Below are 22,711 nucleotides of genomic sequence, written 5' to 3'. Positions count from 1 at the left end.
TGCCTTCTTAGAAGTTACAAACTAGTAATAATAAAGACAAAATATTTAATTACAAATTGAGATATGTGTGTAAAGGATGCACCAAGAAATTATAAGAGAGGGACTTGGTTTAGATTGGTTCAAGGAAAGGAATCTGTGAACATGGCAAATGAGCCCTGAAGAACATATGGTGTGGAAGAAGAGCTGGCGAGTCTGGCTGCCACCTGTTTGTGTGTGGAACACAGCCACAGCATTTGCCTGGGTATTTTGAGCTGCTTCTGCAATAGAATGGCAGAGTTGACCAGTGACAACAGAGACTGAATGACTCACAAAGCTTGCAACGTTTACTATTTTGCCTTTTACAGAAGAAGTTTGCTGACCCCTGGTCTAGAAAATACTTGAAAATGAGAGCTACAATATTTCATTTGGTCCATGCCTTTTCAGGTAGGGTGGGTTGTGGACTTTGTATGACTGAAACATGTGTGGGCACAGATTACTTGGGTATGATAGTATGTGTCTCGTCATGAAGTAGACTCTAAGCAGGCAAGAAGCTTTCTCCAAAACTTGAGATTGCATATTTCACATGAATTTCCTGTTTGTGGAGGGAGGTATTATGGTGTGGTGTTTGTAAGCTTAGCGTTTGGAATTTTATTTGGAAAGACTATTTTGGATTCAGATCTTGGCTCTACCACTTAGGAGCTGTGTTACTCCCTCTCATTACTCTTCAGTTTTCTCATCAGTAGAACAGAGGTACTGTCAGTGCCCACTGAGTGTAGTTATTGTGAAAATTACCTGAGATAACACAAAGACAGTACTTAGTACAATGACTTGCATATAGTCAATACTTAATATATATACACTGTTAGTATTTTTAAGATACAAAATATTTTCATAAAATAACACATCAATTTTCATGATGCTATTTCATGATGCTAAATAATTTTCATGATGCTATTTCATGATGCTAAATAATATTCAGTTTTTGTTTTTTTATACTAATGGAACAATTTTTTTCCACAACGTCTGAGGATGAACAAAAGCAATGACTTCTAAGTCTCAATTATACAATTTTAGGAAGCTAATTTTATAATATTTTGAATTTTTTGCATGTTTACAAAATTAATTTTTGTTTTACCCTGAAAGTTTGAGGTAGATCTGCCCCCCTTTCCCTCCTCCGCCCACAGTGCTATATTTAGCGTGCTTCCTCCCACCTGCCTACAGCTTTGCATACCCTAAAATGCATACCCTCCTTTTCATTCCTTCTGTCTACAATCTAGGCCAATTATTAGTCCTATGGCTTTGATTCCAACCCCACTCACACCATAGTTCTCTAGTTCATTTTCAGCTAGTTCATGAGAGGGTCTATTCTTCCAGCCTTTTCTTACTTTTCCTTTGTGGTCTACAGTCCTTGCATGGACATGACTACTTCCCCACTGCCTCCCCACAGTCCTTCTTTCCCTAAAGTTCTGGCTTTGGTTCCACTTTCCCATGGCTCTGACTTGCAGGAGTGCTTGGGTGTAAGCTCACTGCCTTCCACACCCCCTCATCAGCGGTCCGCTTTCCTGATGCAGACCTCAGCTCCTTGCTGAGCAATGGCATCCTCACCATGCTGCCCATGAAACCGGCACCCAGCCCTTCCCTTAAAATGTCTATTGGGTAGCCACCAGTCACTCACAGTAATCTGGTGAGCATGGCAGAGCGAACCAGCAAGACACAGTAGATGGGATTGCTTACATACCATAATGATGACTTCATAGCACCATGAAAATAAGCACTGGCCTAGTTACCTGGTGAAGAAAAAAAAAAAACTGGAACTCTTACAACAGAAATCAGGTAGTGGGATATATTCTGCTTCTGCTTTCAGATCCTTCTCGGTTTTTTTCCATTGGCTACACGGTTACTGGGGAAATACAAAATCAAACTTGTGTTCTCTGAACCCAGTGACACAGAAAGCGAGGTATCAATGATGCCAGAGCTGGAAAGTACCTTCGAGATCCTATGTCCCACTGCCATCACGTGGTAGATAAGGACAACAGGGAGGTTGAGCACTTTACCCAGGATCACATGGAAGAAATGTGGTACTGATTAATGTGGATAGGCTGGGGATGTATTTGCTGGGCAGATGTATTCCACTGCCCAGCAAATGATTGAGCCAAATAATAAAAGAACAAATGGGCCAAATAATTCCTTGAGTCAAATATTCTTCCCTTTGTTTTATTTTATTTTAAACCCTCATATATGTATATGTGTGTATATATATAACCACACATATATACACATACACACAATTTTATATAAATGCATAAATTGGATCATATCATAAATGTTAGGGTTTTTTTTTTTTTTTTTTTTTGCTTCTCTTTTCATTCTTTTAATTCCTCCATAGAGCAATTAGAACTCCTGTAGGAATTAAAATTCCTATATGTATCTTTCCATATTTTTCTTAATATATCTACATATATTATAGGGGTTTTTGGTCACTGTTGTTTTTTTTTAAAGGTGACCATGTGATACGCTTTTCTTTATATATTTCTTCACTCAACAGGGTCTCATGGAAATCCCTCCAAGTCAACTGATATTGTTTTAACTTATTTCTTAGCAGCTACATAATATTCTGTGGTTTGCACCCTACATGATTCAAGCATTCTCTTTCTGATGGCCTTTTACTCTGTTCCCAGGTTTACCACTATCACCCATGATTAAATATGTGTCCTTGTACATATATCCTCATGTTCTTATTTCTATGAGGCAGTGTCCATGAAGAGAGATTGCTGGGTAAATGTATTTTTAACTTGATAGATGTTGCCAGATTAATTTTCTGATGGACTATAAAATTTCACATTTCTAAGTGTATGAGAGTGCTCTTTTTCCAGCATCCCTGCCATATTTTCACTCTTGCTTTGTTTTGTTTTGACAAGCTGATAGATAAGAAGTGAATTTGCTTTGTATTTTGAGTGGCCTTTCCCTGATTGGCCATGAGTCTGAGCATCTTATCTCATGTTTATCAGCCATTTAGATGCAGTTTCATGTGTATTGTCCATTGACGTTCTTTGCCATTTTCATTCATTTATTCATTCTTTTTCTTCTTCTTCCTTTTGTTTTGTAATATTCTTGTAAGAACTCTGAACATTTAGATATTAACCCTTTTTATATCTTTTCATTGTTATTCATTCCTTCTTTTTCTTGTTCTCTTGTTTTGTAATTTTCTTATAAGAACTCTGAACATTTAGATATTAACTCTTTTTTATATCTCCATTAAAACTGTTTTTCTCAAATTCATTGCTCATCTGTTATTATAAACTAATTATGTTATTAACCTTTAGTTAACCTTTAACCTATATTTTGCCATGCAAGGGTGTCTGTTTTTATACAGTCAAATATATTAATCTTTATTTTTATGGCTTTTGGATTTCCTGCCTGTGTTTAGAAGATTCCCCTTAACCCAAGATTATATTTCTAATTTCCTCAATTTTTCTTGAAGTTTTTATATTGCTATTTTTTTTTAACATTTGAGTTTCCAGTCTGTGTGGAAATCATGTTTATATATGATGTATACGAGTGGTCTAACATTTTCTCTTTAAATGGAAAATTAGTTGTGCCAGCACCATTTATTAAATAATCTAAACTTTGACTGAATTAAGCTACAATTTTTGCCATATATTAAAATTATATATATACACACATACATATGAAAAGAGAAAAGAATACCTCGATAACCTCAAAACATATACATATACATATACGTATACATATACATATACATATACATATGTGTCTTGAGGTTATCTAGGTATTCTTTTCTCTTTTCCATTGATCCATTTGTTTATTTTCATGTTAATGCAATTTTGATTTGATTGCAGATTTTTGTTGCATATTCTTTAATAAGAAAATTTTCCACTTATGATTCATTCATATAATACTTTTCTTGATCATTTTAGGCATATATTCTCATTGTGAATTTACATTCATTGTAGCTAATTATTCCCTAGTGCCTGCTGGGTTTCTAATTACCATCGATTTATAAACTATTTTAGAAAATATTATTAAATATTTACATGTCGTATTCAATGGGGGATCTGAAACATTCATTTTGGATGCCACACTCACACTCATGGGGATAGATTAAATGTTGTAGTGTGCTTTTCCCGTCTGTACTAAGCTCAAGGCTGCCATTAGGACATAGCAAAGGAGAAGAAGGAAGGTCACTGGAAGCTAGAGAACTCACGAAGTGCAGTCTCTGTCCTTAGGCCTTTGTTCATGGTGTCTCACCTCACACAATAGCATCTTGATCACAGTTAGGAAGCCCCTAAGGCTTGCAGACTCCAGAACCCATCACCTTGCACTCTATCTGTTAGAAGTCTTTATAACCACATTGGTTTATGTCTGCACCTAATATAAATTAAGAACTCTTTCTAGGATAGGTTTGAAGATTTCACAGCTTGGGTGTTTAAAACAGGAAATGCTGTGTGATGAGGACACTGTGCTCTGTGGCTTGCCTCTGTGCTTTGGGTCACGCTCTTCCTTTGCCTTGAAAACCTGCCATCTGCCACAGTTCAGCCCACCCATGTCTACTTAGCTCCCTGTTCCATGAAAACATCCATATTCCAAACCAGACTCCCATGGCCCATTGCTTTCACTAATAGCACTTATCACACTCGCTGTTGTGTGACAGATCATTGTGCCTTCTTTTACCAAACACTGACCAGGCACCTGCCTTGTGGTATCCAATGGGGAACAGGTGGTGGATTTATTATTCTTTCCCACTCAAACTTCATGCCCATGAACCAAATCTTTTTCCCTTGTATTCAGAGAATCCCTCACAGTGACTCATACATAGAATATGTTCACAGTGTTAGGGGAGTGAGTGAATATATAATAATGATTAGGTGACAGAAAGAACAATTTGGTTGAATTATGATTTTCTCATTTCTGCATCAATTTGTTATCACCTGTTTTCCAGCTTAAAATTTTTTCCCATGTTTTGAATGTGCCACCTTTGTTGCTTTCTTCCTAGATATCCATGGTCAAATTTTCAAAGTTCGCCAGAAGGAATTTTTCATTAAATAAATAAAGATTTTTAGAGCCATTACTATACATTAGGTACTACAATAAGCATTAGGGAGAAAATACCAATCAAAAATAGACCCATATGAATAAGACTGCCATTTTAAAAAATGAAAGCTGGGTCGTTTTTCTCCAGATAGCATGTAGGCACGATATTTCAAAAATCTAAGACCACAAAATCTAATTTATAAAACAAATAATGATGTCAATCAGGAGCCTAAAATAAATTTGATATTTAATACTTTATATTTAAATTGAGAAGTGAGTGAACATAACTGAACATTCTAGACTTGTGGATTCAACATTTATAACTAGAAAAATATGGGAATAAGTCAGAAGTAATCAGTATCCCCAATCTTTGATACTGAAGAATAACACTTTTCAAAGAGTAGTATTACCACATAACCCATTTGCTTTCATTTATATTGTAACACAATAAAAGTTTATTTTTAATTTAGACATTTAATTTTGTCTTGCCCAATGTCCTTACCAATCAGCTAGAAACAGGGGTCTAGATGAATACTTATACATTAATTTAAGCTTAATTAGAAACTGGTAATCTACACTGATCAGATCTGCATTCATTTATTCAACAAATATATATTGAGTATATAGTGTGTGCCAAGTTCTGTTCCGGGTTCTCAGGATACAGCAATGAGCAAAACAAAGATGCCTGTTCTTGTGACACTTATGTTCTAGTTAGGGGCCAATGGTGGAAACAGAAAATAAACCATAAACACAATAAAGAAATTATGTAGCATGATAGAATGTAGTAAATGGGGTGGAAAAATAGTAGAGTGGATTAAGGGGAGCCAGGAGTGCTGGGGTTGAAGGGGGAGAGGTCAGGCAACATATAAACTAAATTGTATTAAAGAAGCACAGAATTAGAACTGTGCCTAGCCTAGAACTAAAGAGAAATGTGGAGATAGAGAGTGCTATCAGAGAAGATAAAAAAAATTAAGTATGGGATTAAAAAACAAAACCTATAAGGTATACTAGCAATAATTGTGTTATTCAGCTTGAAAGAAAAGCTCTGGGAAGACACGATAGTGACTTTTCAATGTTATTTTATTCAATGTTATGCCCTGCTACTAAGGATGCTACCTGTAGAAATGTTCTTGATTGTGATGTAAACCCACACTATTTAATACACATTAGCTTTTTAGTTATTAATAATGATAATTGGTCTGGAATATTTTATATACTGTTACAACTATTTAATAACTAGTAACTAGTTACAATTATTTAATAACCAGTAACTAGTTACAATTATTTAATAACCAGTAACTAGTTACAACTATTTAATAAATAAATATTGCCGTATTAGTAGGGAAATAGATTGGACATTAAAAGTCCATTCTAGTTCTATGATTCCATCATGCCTTCCACAATCACAAAACGCAATTAGGATCTGTGAATGCCCAAGAGGGATTTACTTACCTATCATTAACACACCAACATAGGAAATGTGCACTCACACACACACACTCATTCCTGCAAAAGCTTTGACATTTCTAACACAAGAATTGAGGTTTTGTTTTTATTTCCTCTTTTTTCTATTTTACTATAAGGGAATTAGATCATTGGACCTATTCTTTCAAATAGTTCCATGGATTGAGTTAATTACAATATGTGATCCAAGTCTGTACCCACTATTGAGATTGTCTACAATAGAAACAGGGGGCATCTAAATCCATCATCCATCAAGCATTTTAGCTGTTGGTTCTTTGTGGTGGAAGGTAGAGGCAGGGTGAACAATCTGTTACTATAAATATAGTGGATTGTTGTAAGGCTGTATCCTGTTTGGAAATGATCTCATCTGTCTGTTGCTGGTTAGCAGTTTTCTACCAAACTGAGCAGGAATATTACCATATGGCATTGTTGTTAGAGAGCCCTCAAAGTTAAAGCCACAAGGATTCCTCACTTGCCCATGAGGTAGGGTTTATGAGTGAGATATAATTGTCAAGGGTCTTGAATTTGAACTAACCTTAATCCACATAGGGACTTGTTACAAGTTATTTTATTGCTTAATTTTGTGCATTATTCCGATCCTGGGATTGTTCTATTGGATAAGTTGTGCTATGTATGTATGATATAAAACAGATCCCTTTGTAATGAGGCTGTTTGAACATGGACAGGTGTGCAGTGGCATGTTGTCTTTCATTGCCTCCTCTTCTGCCCCCACTCAAATAAACTACATACTCTTAAACCACAAGCATCTAGAGTGTGCTGTCCAATATGGCAGCCATAGCCCCATGTGGTTAATAATCACTTACAATGTCCTGAATCCAAACTCAAATGTGCTGTAGGTATAAAAAAGGCACATCAGATTTCAAAGACTTAGTACTAAAAAAAAAATGTAAAATATCTCATTAATAATTTTTATATTGATTACATATTTCAGATATTTGCAGTTAAATAAAATATTATCATTAATCTTGTGTCTTTTTATTTTCTCGATGTGGCTACTATAAAATTTAAAATTGCATACATGGCTTTCATCATATCTCATTATATGAAATATATTTCATTATATTTCTCTTGGATAGCACCGGTCTACAGTCTTAATGGGAAAGCAAAGAGACTTCCCATTTCCCCTTCTCTTACCCTGGGAGAGGCCTTTAAGACAAAGTATTGATTACTTTCTACAGCCCAGAGAAAGATGTGTGTGTTTGTGTGTATGCACATGTGTATATGTGTGTTTGTGTGTGTGTGCACAGGTATGTGTGTGTGTGTATGTGTGTGTGTTGAGGGTGGGAGAAGATTCAGTGGGAAGGATAAGGAGCATGGGAAGGGAAGAAAAGTGAGCATGTTCAACCAGTTGGTCTGAGATGCCATCTACTCTGACTGGAAGTAAGGAACAAAGAGTAGCTGAGCACAAGTTAGTTCTCAAAAGGCAAATTTGCTTTTTGTTTAAAAATAGGATGAATCAGCGGAACATCAGACTCATTTGAATTCAAATGTAAATGCAAATTAAGCTTCCTTAACATTAGGACAGAAGCAAATATGAAATTTTAAGAATTATTGTCATCATTTTATCCGTAATTAGCAAGGCTAGTCAAGAACTGACCTGTATTCCAATGTATAGTCTTGATTTATACAAAGGGTATGATTTATTTTGTTCTGAAGCATTTTATGAAATGAAAATTTCTGCTTGAGATAGAATCACTTAATGACCTTACAGTTTATACTCAAATAAACATCTGAACTAGTAAGGTAGCTTTTCTGGATAACTGGATGATTTTGTATATCACAATGCTTTTGTTAAATGGTAAATTAAGGGGTTTAGGAAGAACCTACTTTTTCAAAGAAAAAGAAAGGTGTAAGTTAATGATGTAATATTTCATAGTTTTGCTATAATCTTGTCATTGACCATGCAATGGCAAATTTGAATATTTTTCATTTGAATATTTTCACTATTTTATTAGGTTAATTAGATATTCCATGTGATAAGCCCAGTGGAAATAACCATGAAATGAACTGTTATTCAGGGGAGTAGAAGGGAAATGAGGATGTCAAAGAGACCCTAGGCAAGCGCTGTCCAGTAGAAATATAATGAAAGACACATGCCATTTAATATCTTCCAGTAGCTACATTGATGACTTTCTGCAGCCCAGAGAAAAATGAGTGAGAGAGAGAGAGAGAGACAGAGAGAGACAGAAAGAATGTTTGGTGGGAAGAAAAGGAGAAGGTAGCCTTGAAGATGGAACTTTATGTCCCTAAGTTGAAGTACTATCATGGAAAGCACCAACCAAATGTCAGTTCAACTAACTGTACTTTCAGTTGATCATAGAATTACATTGTTTCATAGCTGAGAAAGCAGCCTTCCACTTGAAAAGAGAGATTAGGCCCAGAGAAGCAAAGTAACTCACCTCGAGTCACACAGGAGACGAGGCAGAAGTGGAAATAGTGGCCAGTTTTGATTCTCACTAGACACTGTGCTATGGCCTGAGGATACAGTGATAAATATGACAGTCCTTGTCCATAAGGGCATTCTAGTACAATGGGACAGAAGTCCATCTGGATGTGGCACAGACGACATCACCTATGACACAGGCACACTTGTGTTGTCCCCGATCATGCCCAGTTTTGGTGGCAAGCAGAGGATAGTAATATTACTTTCAAGGACATTTGTGACAAGCCTCAAAAGTGTTCCAGGCTGTAAGGATTTTCCCTGCATTCCTGAAAAGCAGACCATTTGAAGGAGGCAGTGGAGACCTCTTCTGAGTAAACCACACCAAACAATATCTTTCAGGAGAAGAAAAAAAATGACCTCTTCAGTTGACATTCACACTGGAAACTGCTTGGTGGACTGAGTCCGAAGTTGGGCTTGTGCTCTCACCGTCCTGAGTAGAGAGAGAGGCTCGCTGTGGTGTGAGTCTCCGCTCACTGAAGTTCTTTACAAACACCTTGGATTGGACCCTGCGTGGCGGGACTGTGGCGCGTGCTGGGACTGTGGCGCGTGCTGGGCTTTGGAAGCTGCCGGTGCTCACGGAAGCTCTCTGAGAGTCTAAGAGGCAAACTGCCCAGGACCATTTTGACTCTGGAAGGCAAATTTCAACCATGGTCATAAGAGGACTAGTTAAAAAAAAAAAAAGTCGTTAGATCAGCCTGTATCTTAAACTTTGAGCCACAAGTACAAAATCCCCCATAACTCACCTTTCATTTCTTATGCATTTCCTTTTCATCCTTCCTCATATTTTGCATTACTTAATCAGGATATATATGTAATTTATAATCTGGTTATTTTAAAAATTTTTGTAGAGATGGGGCCTCACTATGTTGCCCAGGCTAGTCTTGAACTCCTGGCTCAAGCAATCCTCCTCGGCCTCCCAAAATATTAAAATTACAGGCCTGAGCCATCATACTTGGCCTATAATCTGCTTTTGGCAATTAAAGTTATCCCCAAACGACTTCTCCATAATATCATCATAATTATTATTTTAATTTGTGGAAAAGAAAAAAATATGTTAGTGACTGCATAATATTCCATTCAGTAATCCCATCTTATCTTGTTTAAGCTTGTTGCTAGCTGCGTTATTAAACAAGATGCTCCTTGTTACTGAAAATAGTTGTAAATGCTTAGAGTTTTCACAGTGAAATCACCTATTTACCCTAAGTGTAAAGCTGTGTTAAATGGATCCCTTAGTGAGACAACTCATGCTGATGATGCACAGGGTCCCAGGCCTTTGGCCACCCCAGTGGGAAAATGCTTTCCTAGTGTCTTTTGGCTTAAAGCAATTATTCAAAATTGGTACACACTGTGGGCTCAGATAACCCAGAAATTAAAGAGAACTCTGTTGGCGGTACTGCTGCTTCTTGTAATAGGTCAGGAATGTAGACATTATCTTTATTGGTACATGACTACTGAAGTTCTATTTTTTTTAAAAAAATGATCTGGTCTGTAAAAGGACTAAATTATATACCACCCCTCCAAATCTAAGGAGAGGGCCATGAAATTAGCCAATGTTCTCACCTTTCTGATCAGGGCGGGGTGGTGGGTTTGCAGGAGTCTGTGGCTGCCATCCCTCCTTCTTAGGAAGAAAATGGATCATGGGTCAGTTTAATTTCTTAGGTGTTTGGAAAAAGGTTACAAATAATGAAACTGAGATGTATTGTCCTAGATGAGGGTAAAACGTAGTAGTTAAAAGTTTTAGGTAAGGTTAGCTCCTTTTTGGAGCTGAATCTGCATGGGACTAGAAATTTATATTGTGCTTATTATTTTTATTCTTATTTTCCAACCTGATAAAATGAGTTATTTATTCATATGATCTTGGGCGATGACATAAACTTCTTCAATTTCAGTTTTTTTCATTTTCTATCAGAAATGATTACATCTGGCTTACCTGTCTCATGAGATTGCAGTGAGAATCAAATGAAATGTTGTAAACTGTAAAAGCCTCTGACAAGTTCAAGGTTGATGCTGTTATTAATCATTGGTAATGATGATGAGTAGAATATTCCCAGATAGCATCATCAGCCAGTGCTACACTCTGTAGGTGTGTTAGGCCAGGATATGATGAGTGATGCCAATTAATGCCAGTGATTTGTTCTCTCATGTAAAGCTAGTCAAGTTATTTTACTGTCTGCCTTTACTTGTAGAAGGCGTGCTCTCACAGATGTTGGTAAGGCTAAGGCGTTCTGATTTCACAAGATGAAGGTAATCCACAGAATCAGTCAGACAGAATGTCCCTGGTATTTTTATGTGCTACAGTGACAAATTATACCAAGACCCATTTGCCAACAGCCATTTCCAGAAATAAGAGAGCGTGTCATCAAAAATGAAGGACAAGTTGTGACTCAAGAAGCATCTTCCCTATTTGTTTGAACACTCAAGCTTGCTTTAAATCGTATCTAAGTTGTGTGGTAAACTTGCCAGCAGAGAGTAAGCCACACAGATGCCCACAACGTCACGGAGAGGCACATGACCCAGTTTCTGTGGTCTGAGCTGAAAGATAACCCGGGTGTGTAATGGCCACAGCTGCCTGTAAAACATTATATGGTGGGCACTTTTTCAAATTCACATTTTTAAAGAGGGAATTAGATGGTTTTCATTTGTTTTGCTTAGGTTTTGGGGTGTAATTTTTTTCTCCGGAGATCATCTCAGCAGCATCTCCACAAATAATTATCAAGGGATTGGGAGATAGTTTTGCACTCACTGTCTTAGGATACAAATCTTCCCATACAAAGCCATATAGATTTGTCCAGGGAAGATAGGAAATAATTGATTGTGTCATGGTTCTCTTGGCCTGACTTTGCTCTGGTGGCTATGGCACATGGGGTGATAGATTAACTCTTTCAGGCATATGGAAAGCATGTTCAATGAATCACAACTTCAGGGCACAGAGTATTTTGATGGTATTTGGAAAGATGCAAATATTCTCTTCTTTTTTTTGAGGGGGTGGTGTCTGATGACACCATCCATACTTTTTAGAAGAGACTGGAGTGTGGGTCATTTTCATATCTAAGCCTTTGAAAAAAAACTTACGGTAAAGAAACAGATCATTCATGCTAGGGAAAGAAAGCTATCACAGACAAGCTATAATCCACATATCCACTGAGTGCCAGAAAAGAGAATATGAGATCAATTAGGGTTACACCTGGGGATTTACATCCAGACAGCGATGACTGCTTCCGAAGGAGGAGGAGGGGTTCCACCATGGGTAGAGTTCTAGTTGTTTGGAATGGCGTCCTCATGAACACACCTGAAGTGTTGATTCCTCATCCACATATTTTTTGATAAAGCTTCATTGTGGTACTATTTTTAACCATCACTTTGACTAAGTACAAGGGTTCATTTGTGTTAAGTGGGTGAACAGTTGACAGAGTAGACCTTTTGTAACCTGCTAAAGAGGGAACAAGGTCATCAAGATGCTAAGCATTCAAGAGCCATAGTCTTCTACCATCACCTTCGCTTCTGTGTAATTTTATTTTTTTCTCAAATGTGGTTTGTAAATCACTTGCAACAGAATTACCTGAAGAGCTTGTTTAAATACAGATTCCTGGATCCAATTCTAGGCCTGCTGAATCAGAATGCCTATGGCAAAACCAAGAATGGATTTTTTTTTTTTTTTTTTTTTTTTTGAGACAGAGTTTTGCTCTTGTCACCCAGCTGCAATGGCGTGATCGTGCAATGGCACCATCTCGGCTCACTGCAACCTCTGCCTCCCGGGTTCAAGTGATTCTCCTGCCTCAGCTTCCAGAGTAGCTAGGATTACAGGCGCCCGCCACCACACATGGCTAGTTTTGTATTTTTAGTAGAGACAGGGTTTCACCATGTTGACCAGGCTGGTCTCAAACTCCTGACCTCAGGTAATCCGCCTGCCTCGGCCTCCCAAAGTGCTGGGATTACAGGTGTGAGATACCAGGCCTGGCCTTACCACAAGTAATTCTGATGTTTGAGAACCACTCTCCTAATGCTGGGTAGAGGAGTGGTTTTCAAAGTGTGTTCCTGGACCTGTAGCATCAGCATCACCTCAGGAGCTTCTTGAAAATGCAAATTCTTGGGCCCTGCCACTGACCTATTGAATCAGAAACTCTGGGAGTGGGACCCAGTTATCTGTTTTAGCAAGACTGCTAGGCGATGTTGATGTTCACCAAAATCTGAGAAGCATTGGGGTAGAGTACATCAGTTCCCTTCAGTATCTCTTTACAACAGTAGGGAAGGCAGTCCTTGAGACAATATGAATCATTTACAACCTGGGTTTGTTTGTAACCATGAAATTTCAAATTCCAAGGAACTTTATAGGAGATTAACACACTAGAGACAGGAGATGAAAACACTAGAGAACCCACTCTAGTGTTTTAATCTCTTTCTTTTCCTCCCACGTTCCCTCCTTTCTTCCCTTCTTTGAACACTTAATAAGTACTATGTACTAGGGAGTAGGGATGCAGGGGTGAATACGAATGGCAGCACCCTATCCTCTTGGAGTTTACAGTCTCAGGGAAAGACATATCTCACATGATTACACTAATAACTGTAATATTATAACTGCTGTAAGTACGGTGGTGGGGAGGCACATGGTGCCATGAGACTATATAATAGAGATTTGAGCAAATCTGTGCACCTATTACAAGGTAACTCAGCCCAGATGGAGTACTTCCTTTCTAGGGGAACTTTTGACATCCTGTTGGAGCCTATTTGACTTTAAGATAAGCCCATATGTTAGAAATTTGCTCCTTATATTGAGTCAAAATCTGCCACACTGTAGATGACACAATCCTGGCTTTAGTATCTGAATCTCCATGAAATGAATCCAGTCCTCTGTTCCACTGAAGATCTTCATATAGTTAAAGATCTCTTCCTTCTAGGTTTTTTTCTTTCCAAGGCTGTGAGATTCCTCATTCACTCGGTCTTCTTCAGAAGTACTCTACTTTTTTCTTTATTTTAAAAAATGTTTGTAAAATATTCTGGTGTCCAGCATAAGCTGGAGCCATGGAATGATGAGCTCAGAGGAGCATATCTCAGAATACATATGTGACCATTCTTGTCCCTGTTATAGTTAACATTTCTGAGGCTCAACCTTACATGCTTTGTGGACAATTGTATCACACCCCTGACTGACTTGCACCGAGCTTGCAATGAAATGAAACCTCAGGGTTTGGGGTTTTTTCTTCAAACTTGGTACCTTTATTCATTCAATTGATTCACCAATTTTTTATTTCATGCCTACTCTGTACCAGGCACATATTGTTTACTTCTGTGGATGTGTTTTTGGACTTCAGTGCAAGATCCATTTATCCATATTGTACTTCATTTTGGATGTACAATCCTGATTCTGTCATCCATTAAACTGTGAAGAACTTGAAGTTAAAAGCCATATTTTTTCAGCTTTGTATCCTCAGAGCCTAACTCAGTGCCTCATATGTAGTTGGTAAATAAAATTTCATAACTATAACACACACACACACACACACACACACACACACACACACTCATACTCTTTTCTGAGTGATTGAACATGCTTTAAGGCAATGCCCTGGAGATTTCCCTCTAGGATGTCAATAACCTCAGCCCTTTACCCAGCACCCATCGTTTGGGTGGTTTTAACTATTTGATTGTGTCTATTTGCATCATCAGCCAATCTAAATTTCTTTACTGTGCAAATCAAAATCATGCAAGATGTTATAGTTGCCTAGTTACAAGATGTCTCCAACAGCCTTCTAATCTACCAATCTAGTATGTCTATCTGAAGGAAATGAGGTTAGTCTGTCTTCACTCATTCTAGTAGTCACCACTTCCTTTTCACTGTTGACAAATAGTCTTTTAATATTTATTGACAAGTCAATAATTCAAGAGATGGACTGCCTTTAGCGGGACAAGGCAGGCAGTATTTTTCTTTGTGGCCAAAACTTTATCTCAGAACAATGTCTTTACTAAAAATACCTTTCTTCCATTTGTTTGAGAAGTGTTTTATATTCTCAGGGTGAATTCTTGTTTTTTATACTTTCAACTAGAGCAACACCACTGTAACTCATGCTTGGGTCCCTGGATCTCCATGGGGTATACATTTTTTCTTGACATATTCCTCCTCTCCTGATAGGGCTGTGTCCACTAACACAGATATGGTTTGGTTAGTAGATTAATATTTTAGTATTATAGTTTATAAAATATAATTGAGAGAGCTCTAATAATTTACCAATTTCTTCTAAGTAATGGGGCTGGTTCCCATAAGAATTATCATTTATAATATGGTGATAAGCATTTGCTTAGGCTGGTCATGTATAAATGCGTTTTTAAATAAAAATTTAAACTTTTATTACCATTTCATTAGAATGAGCACCATTCGTTGTTAATTCCAGGGAAGTTTTGTCTTGTTTTATTTTTAGTAATGCCATATCACACTCCATGTGGCCCTCAGTCTGTTCATTTGTAAAATGAAAGATTTGGACTCAGTGATCTCTAATCTATGATCAAACTCTAGAATTATATTATTCTAAACTTTGATAAGGAAAGTCTCTTTTAAAATAACTTTAAAATTAAATAGGACAGGCCAGGCGTGGTGGCTTATGTCTGTAATCCCAGAACTTTAGGAGGCCAAGGTGGGTGGATCACCTAAGGTCAGGAGATCGAGATCAGCCTGGCCAACATGGCAAAACCCCGTCTATACTAAAAAATACAAAAATTAGCCAGGCGTGGTGGTGGGCACCTGTAGTCCCAGCTACTCAGGAGGCTGAGGCAGGATAATCACTTGAACCCAGGAGGCGGAGGTTGCAGTGAACCAAGATTGTGCCATTGCACTCCAGCCTGAGCAACAGGAGTGAAACTATGTCTCAAAAAAAAAAAAAAAAAATTAAATGGAACAACACACACACACACACACACACACACACACACACACAGGAGTGCATGTAAAACTGGTGAAATCTGAATAAAAATGTTGGACTGCAACAATGTCAATTTCATGGTTGTGGTATATTGTACTATAGGGTTGCAAGATGCTCCCTTTTGGGAAACCCGAGTGAAGGGTGTATATAGGATATCTCTATATTATTTCTTATAACAGCATGTGAAAAATAAGAACTAATAATTTGAGATAATCTCAAATTTGAGATCTTATTTGAGGTAATCTAAAATTATCTCAAAATAAAAAGTTTTTTAAAAATTACATGATAAAATGTTATAACAGGACTTCAGAGGTAAGTGGCCATTGCTTAACCACATGCTAGCTTAAAGAAACTATTTAGCCTTCCCAAAACTCCATTTTCTTGTCTTCTGTAAAGTGAGGATATTAATTCCTGCCTGATGGGACTGTTGGAAGGATTATATGAGACTGTGTGTGTGTAAGCATCTCACATGGTCCATGCTTCATGGTAGGGACTCAATAAATGTTGATTACCTTCCCCTGTTCCCGTTCTTTGTTCTAGAAAGAAACTGGGGCACACAGCCTCACTGCATCTCCCATAGGAAAGATGACATCTGACCTGAAGTGAAAGACAGTTCAGAAGTGTAACTTAGTGAGATGAGCCCCATAGCAGCATAGTGAGTAATGCTGTTACATAACTTTCACAAATCACCCAGCAAATCAGCTAACAGGGCTTGGCACAGTTTACTGATGAAATAAAATAACAAAGCAGCTTCCAAACCCAGCCTGAGTCCGGGACTCCCAACACCGCAGCCAGAGTCAGAATCTAGAATGACTCCACAGGCCCTGGAGCTTTGGTGTTTCAGTTGATTCAGATGTGTTATAAATCTGTTTAACTGGAAAAAAAACAAAAGCAGCTCCTCTCTGGCTGGCCCCATGAATAACTGTCCCCAAGAGGCCTAGAGAAGTTTTCCTTTCCTTGCAGAATCCTTAATCATGTCTACCAAATATGAGTTTTCCATGCAGCTGCATGAATGAGGAAGTAGGGAGAGACTAAAGAGAATAGTGCGTTCCTAGACAGTTCTTGGTCATGAAGATGTGATTGTTGAATGCATGGCCAAAATGTGTCTCCCCTGTATCTCCCCAGATGCTTATCGTTTCCCAGGGCTCTTTCCTCACTCCTGATCTGGTGAATGTTTTCTATCTGGTGAATGTTGTTTTATCAATGAGTTGGCCAGAAACATAGAAGGCAAACTTACCAGGTTTTCAAATGATACTGTGGTATAAGAGAGTCAGGGGACAGAATCACAGTTTTTAAATGATTTCAGCAGGTTCGGGGCTTTGGGCTGATCACAGTAAGTTGTAATGTAATAGGGATAATGTTAAAAATCTGTCCTTCGAAGTCAAAAGCAGAAATACAGGCTAGGAGAGGTTTATATTGGCAAGAGTTTTATATGAAAAACTCAAGAAAGACAGGAGTCAACAGTGTGATGTGGTTGTATTAAAAAAGAGATTAGAGATAAGAAAAAAAAAAGTATCCTTTGACTTTGTATAATTTGCACCAGTCAGACAATACGCTGTCTATTGTATTCAGTTGTAGGGGCCAACTTTAAGGAAGATATAGATATATTCGAACGGATCACTGAGGGAAAGAAGGAAAAGGGAAGGTCAAATTAAAAAGATTCAAAAGATATGCTGTTTAAAGAACAGTTGAAGAGAAATAAGGATATTCAGCTGATTACTGTTTTTTTCTCGGGTTACCATATGAAAGAAGAGTAAACTTGTCTATTTTGCTCTGAAAGGGAGAAATGAGATTAATGGGAGAGAGAGTCCGTGGAAACAGACTTTGGCTCAATAGAAGGAAATTTTGGAGCAGTTCAGTGATGGAAAGAACTATTTTCATTAAATTGTGAGCTTCCTGTCACTGGAAATAATCAAGCTGGAGCCAAACGAGTATATGTCTGGGATTCTGAAGGATCCCAACATGGAATGAGAGCTTGGGGTAGGTGACCTTGAAGATTACTTCCAACTCTCATAGTCTGTTATTTAAATTAGCATGAATGCCAGGGCCACTTACAACATGCCAGAGCCAGTTTTTCAACTTTTGGCTCTGCTTCTGACCAGCTGTGTGACCTTCAGCTAGGAAATTAACCATTTCTTTTTCCAGTTTCCTCATCCATTAAATGAGAGAGCTGAATGTAGTGATGTCTAAGTTACTCCCCAGCACTTCTATCTCCTCAGGCTTTCTCATAATTATAGCATGCTGGAAGAGTAGAGTTTGGGCTGATAGCTGCCATTTGTTTCTAAGTTGGCTTGCCAGGAGACTGCTTAAAAGACAAAAACCATTGTTGATTCTGAGGACCACGGAACAAAACTCTCAATTTGCTTATTGGCAGGAGAGTAGGTGATGGTGAACCTGGAATTTGTTCACATGAGATCTGTGGCAGGAAGTTCATCAAATAACTGCTAATCTGGTTTCTCTTGAACACCTGTACATTCTGACTGAGTTCAGCAATGCCTTTGCAAACAACTTAGAAAAAATGAAGTTTATATTACCATTGCAGTACAGTGTTATCTTTTACAAAGCAAACCTTTGTCGTTTATTTGCTTAATGATCTTTTAGTTGCTATTGACCTGTGCTTATAATCTTAAGAACAAATGTATATAAAGCAACTTACTATGTGGCAGATTTGTTCTAAAAGTTTTACATATATTAATTTAACAGTTTACTAGCTGAAAATACAATGATGAATCAGTAGGTTAGATCTTTCTTCCTTTATGGAAAGGAAGTATTTAAAATCTAATTTAAGTCTGCCTGAATGGTAGAGTCCAGAATTCAGATCCAGGCCCTCATTCTCTGAGACTTCCTTGTTAGATGACTATAATTTCTCTTGTGGCTCATTTGATTATTAATACTTTTCTTCTCTTCTGTATTAAGGTATCTCACTTCCACCACTATTACATTCGAGCTCTCCTTCTGGTTCCTTCTTTGACTTCTGTCGACATCCACATCTCCAAATTCCATTTCTTCAGTTACTTTTTCCAAAGATCTTTGAAAATGCAACCATCAGTGGGAGTGTCATTGTTTGCATTGATATAGATACAGAAGGTGATGGACAAGATTTCAAGTGCCTTCTGCAGTTACTGAGGTCAGTAGAGGGGGAAATATGTAAATTTATGCTTCTTATAAGGACGTGAAGAATTTAAAAGTTCATTCCCTGGCTTGTGGATCTGGCCATACTCACTTCATCCAGACACAGTACCATATTTTCTTCCATCTCTTTGTTTTCTTAGGTTGGAAATGAAAACAGCTGTTAAAAATAAGAGCACATGAGTCAGTCTTGAATCCCAATGTAGTAATTACAGTTTCCATCTCAGTTGGTAAAGTCCCTCCCAGTGTACTAAGCCCCATATCACAATCCCCTTGTGGGGAGAACGCTGCCAATGGTATTGTCAATTTTATAGCAAGACTTTAATTTTTGTTTTGCAAACCTCTAAGATTAAACATTAAATCACTTGCCAAGTCAAGAAAAATAACAAGGAAAAAATACTTCGATTTAAAAACTTGATTCTTCATATCTCAAAATAATAAGAGATATTTATGACAAACCCACAGCCAATATCATACTGAATGGGCAAAAACTGGAAGCCTTCCCTTTGAAAACTGACACAAGACAGGGATGCCCTCTCTCACCACTCCTATTCAACATAGTGTTGGAAGTTCTGGCCAGGGCAATCAGGCAAGAGAAAGAAATAAAGGGTATTCAATTAGGAAAAGAGGAAGTCAAATTGTCCCTGTTTGCAGATGACATGATTGTATATTTAGAAAACCCCATCGTCTCAGCCCAAAATCTCCTTAAGCTGATAAGCAACTTCAGCAAAGTCTCAGGATACAAAATCAATGTGCAAAAATCACAAGCATTCCTATACACTAATAACAGACAAACAGAGAGCCAAATCATGAGTGAACTCCCATTCACAATTGCTACAAAGAAAATAAAATACCTAGGAATCCAACTTACAAGGGATGTGAAGGACCTCTTTAAGGAGAACTACAAACCACTGCTCAATGAAATAAAGGAGGACACAAACAAATGGAAGAACATCCCATGCTCATGGATAGGAAGAATCAATATCATGAAAATGGCCATACTGCCCAAGGTAATTTATAGATTCAATGCCTTCTCCATCATGCTACCAATAACTTTCTTCACAGAATTGGAAAAGAAACTACTTTAAAGTTCATATGAACCAAAAACGAGCCCGCATTGCCAAAACAATCCTAAGCAAAAAGAACAAAGCTGGAGGCATCATGCTACCTGACTTGAAACTATACTACAAGGCTACAGTAACCAAAACAGCATGGTACTGGTACCAAAACAGAGATATAGACCAATGGAACATAACAGATGCCTCAGGAAATAACACCACACATCTACAACCGTCTTAGCTTTGGCAAACCTGACAAAAACAAGAAATGGGGAAAAGATTCCCTATTTAATAAATGGTGCTGGGAAAACTGACTAGCCATATGTAGAAAGCTGAAACTGGATCCCTTCCTTACACCTTATACAAAAATTAATTCAATATGGATTAAAGACTTTAATGTTAGACCTAAAATCATAAAAACCCTAGAAGAAAACATAGGCAATACTATTCAGGACAAAAACTTCATGACTAAAACACCAAAAGCAATGGCAACAAAAGTCAAAATAGACAAATGGTTTAGTTCTAATTAAACTAAAGAGCTTCTGCACAGCAAAAGAAACCACCATCAGAGGGAACAGGCAACCTACAGAATGGGAGAAAATTTTTGCAATCTACCCATCTGACAAAGGGCTAATATCCAGAATCTACAAAGAACTTAAACTAATTTACGAGAAAAAAACAACCCCATCAAAAAGTAGGCAAAGGATATGAACAGACACTTCTCAAAAGAAGACATTTATACAGCCAACAGACACATGAAAAAATGCTCATCACCGGTCATCAGAGAAATGCAATCACAATCACAATGAGATACCATCTCATACCAGTTAGAATGGCGATCACTAAAAGTTAGGAAACAACAGGTGCTGGAGAGGATGTGGAGAAATAGGAATGCTCTTACACGGTTGTTGGGAGTGTAAACTAGTCAACCATTGTGAAAGACAGTGTGGTGATTCCTCAAGGATCTAGCACTAGAAATACCATTTTACGCAGTGATCCCATTACTGGGTATATACCCAAAAGATTATAAATCATGTTACTATAAAGACACATGCACAGATATGTTTATTGTGGCACTATTCACAATAGCAAAGACTTGGAACCAACCCAAATGTCCATCAATGATAGACTGGATTAAGAAAATGTGGCACATCTACACCATGGAATACTATGCAGCCATAAGAAAGGATGAGTTCATGTCCTTTGCAGGGACATGGATGAAGCTGGAAACCATCATTCTGAGCAAACACAAGGACAGAAAACCAAACACTGCATGTTCTCACTCATAGATGGGAATTGAACAATGAGAACACTTGGACACAGGGTGGGGAATGTCACACATGGGGACCTGTCATTGGGTGAGGGGCAGGGGGAGGGATAGCATTAGGAGAAATACCTAATGTAAATGATGAATTAATGGGTGCAGCAAACCAGCATGGCACATGTATACCTATGTAACAAACATGCATGTTGTGCACATGTACCCTAGTACTTAAAGTATAATTTTAAAAAAGAAAAAGAAAAAAGAAAAGAAAAGCACATGGGATGCGGAAAAAATTTAAAAAAAAAAAAACAAAAAAAAACTTGATTCTTGCAACATGCTTTTTTTTCAAAACTTAATTTAGATTTTGACCAAATCTCTATGTTACTATTAGAAATGTCAGTTACTGTTCCACATTCTTTTCTTCTCTTTTTTTTTTTTTTTTTTTGAGACAGGGTCTCTATTGCCCTGGGTAGGGTGCAATTGTGCAATCATAGCTCACTGCAGCCTCAAACTCCTGGGTTCAAGTGATCGTCCTGCCTCAGCCTCCTGAGTGGCTGGGACTATGGGCATGTGCCACCGTGATCAGCTAATTTTTTTTGTAGACATGTGGTCTCACTATGTTGCGCAGGCTTGTCTTGAAATCCTGGCATCAAGTGATCATCTGTCCTTGGCCTCCTAAAGTGTTGGAATTACAGGTGTGAGCCACCACCATGCCTGGCCACTGTTTCACATTTTTTAAAATGGAACTTCAGATGGACTTCATGGTATCCTCACTGTGAATAATTTTCTTGAGCTCTTGTAGAGGTTAAGCTTTGAATTGTTTTCTCTTTTCTCAGTTCCTGAGGTTTGTGATCTAGTAAGCCAATCTCAAATGAGTCATCTACCACCTATTAATTGCTTGTTACCTTTGAGAGCAGATTGATCCTCTTTTAGTTCTGCTTAGTTCCCCATATCAACAATTTAGTCTTTTACTGAATAATCCCACTGTCTAAAACTGTGATGGTTCCTCCTCACCTCCCAAGTCAGCCGCCTCCAAATCACTAATCTAATGTTGCTCTATAAATGTGCTACTGGCAGGAGAGCTTTGTGCCTTATAGGAGGAGAGTCAGGGAACTTGGCCTTTTCACTCACTTCACTTTGCCCATTTTATTTCCCCTTTCTAAGGCTCGATTATTTGTTTTCGATTAGATTATTTCTGAAGTTCATTTCCCCACGAAGATTTCTATAATTTTGTTATCATTGTGTCCCCCAAGAGCCAATTTTATGTGCTGGAAATGAAGACACTGCATGCCTAGCATGACTTATGGAACTCTGAGAAGGCTGTTCAGCCCCAGCTCCCTCTACCACACCTTAAGTTCCACCATTAGATATTCATTCATTGTGGTAGGAT

The 22,711-nt window shown here is 37.8% G+C and overlaps 1 protein-coding gene across 3 annotated transcripts in view; it reads left to right on the top strand.

Annotated features, from left to right (window-relative positions):
- The window catches only part of NIBAN1 (niban apoptosis regulator 1), a 173,609-nt gene that overhangs the window by 111,004 nt on the left and 39,894 nt on the right, over positions 1-22,711 (top strand). The window lies entirely within an intron of this gene.

The sequence above is a fragment of the Macaca nemestrina genome, chromosome 1, assembly GCF_043159975.1.
Source record: "Macaca nemestrina isolate mMacNem1 chromosome 1, mMacNem.hap1, whole genome shotgun sequence".
Lineage (NCBI taxonomy): Eukaryota > Metazoa > Chordata > Mammalia > Primates > Cercopithecidae > Macaca > Macaca nemestrina.
This window is presented reverse-complemented; position numbering and strand designations above follow the sequence as displayed.